Raw genomic sequence first — 1,633 nt, forward strand, 5'->3', positions numbered from 1 at the left:
AAGTATTTCAAGCATTCAAAACTGTGTCCTTGAGTTTAAATTAAAAATTATTATTAAATAGGTGAATCAACTTAAATAAAGCTGGAAAACATTTTTGTTGGTCAGATGTAGCTTATTTGCCCTTTTTTTGGTCAAGGGTAAAATCAATCATGTAGCTAAACCTCTTTATGAGAGTAATAATTCTACTTGACTCAATGTCAATGTAAGTACCTCTATTTGGGTTTTAACAGTCCATACAACTAAATCAGTCTGTCCTAGGTCATATAAGTTTCTATAAGACAGAAAAGCAAAGAGAACATATATTTCCACCACTGGATACTTGAACAGTTGAACCTAACCCAGTAAAATAAATGACATACAGTAATTAATTAGAGCTCCAGAACATGCACTATAATAGGCTACTGAGATGCTCTTCCTCTTCTTTCTTCATGTAGATGACATTGTTTTGTCTCTTTTCCCAACACTTGAGACAAGTAAATGGGCGGTCTAAAAAGAGACAATGCCTCTGAGATGACCGAACTCATCCTTGTTGGATTTGCCCAACACCCTGAAATCCAGACTGCCTTATTCTTGGAACTGCTGTTTTTCTACTGGTCACAGCGTTTGAGAACATCCTTATCGTTGCTGTAGTGAGATGAGATTCTCGACTTCATACTCCTATGGTTTTTTTTTTTTCCCTTGGTAACTTATCCTCCCTTGAAATGTGTTACTCCACCAGCTGGGAGCTGTAAGTCTTGGCTCAATGCATCAAGGACTTCCCCACCATCTCCTATAACAGCTGTTCTGTTCAGATGATCACACACCTCTTTCTGGGGATGACAGTGTCTCCTCCTTGCTGGCATGGCTTACAACAGGTTTGTTGGAATCCCTTATCTCCTCCGTTACACTATTATTATGAACAATCGGGTCTGTATACAGTTGGCCTTGGGAATCTGGACCCATGCCTTCTTAGTAGCAGTCACACTAATCATCGCAATTCCTGCTAGTTATTATGGACACAATGTCATCAACCATTTTACCTTGAGATCCAGGCCCTGCTGAAGCTCGTCTGCTCAGACACCCTTGTCAGCCTGATTCAGGGTCTGGTTATCAGTGTGTTCACACTGCCGCTGCCCTTCACCTTCATCCTCATCTCCTAATTTTGCATTGTTGTTGTGCTATGGAGGCTAGGCATGAAGCTTTCTCCACCTGTGGATCTCATCTGACTGGAGTCACCATGTTTTATGGGGCAGCCATCTACATGTGCTTGAAACCTCAGTCAAAGGAATAGGATAAAGTTGTCTCAAAACTTTATGGAGCAGTTACTTCCATGTTCAATCCCCCAATTTACATTCAGAGAAATAAGGATATAAAAGGTGCACTTAGAAAGTTGCCAAAGGAAATGAAAAATCCTAACAGTTCTCTTTAAACTTCTCCAAAGCGCAGGAAAAACAGTGAAAACTTGGCCTATTATTTCAATTTATATTTCTTTAAAACAAGCAACAAAATTTTAGTGAGCATTCTTTCCATGGTCCCCACTAGGCACTCATTAACAATTTACCATAAATATTACTAGGCACTCATTAACAATTTACCATAAATATTACCATAAAATTTACCAAAAATATTAACACTTTGTCAAGCCCCACATTAA

The 1,633-nt window shown here is 38.9% G+C and overlaps 1 pseudogene; it reads left to right on the forward strand.

Moving 5' to 3' along the window:
• Positions 1–659: 659 nt before the first annotated feature.
• On the forward strand, positions 660–1,408 carry LOC129475407 (olfactory receptor 13H1-like; annotated as a pseudogene).
• Positions 1,409–1,633: the final 225 nt, after the last annotated feature.

The sequence above is a fragment of the Symphalangus syndactylus genome, chromosome X, assembly GCF_028878055.3.
Source record: "Symphalangus syndactylus isolate Jambi chromosome X, NHGRI_mSymSyn1-v2.1_pri, whole genome shotgun sequence".
NCBI classification, from domain to species: domain Eukaryota; kingdom Metazoa; phylum Chordata; class Mammalia; order Primates; family Hylobatidae; genus Symphalangus; species Symphalangus syndactylus.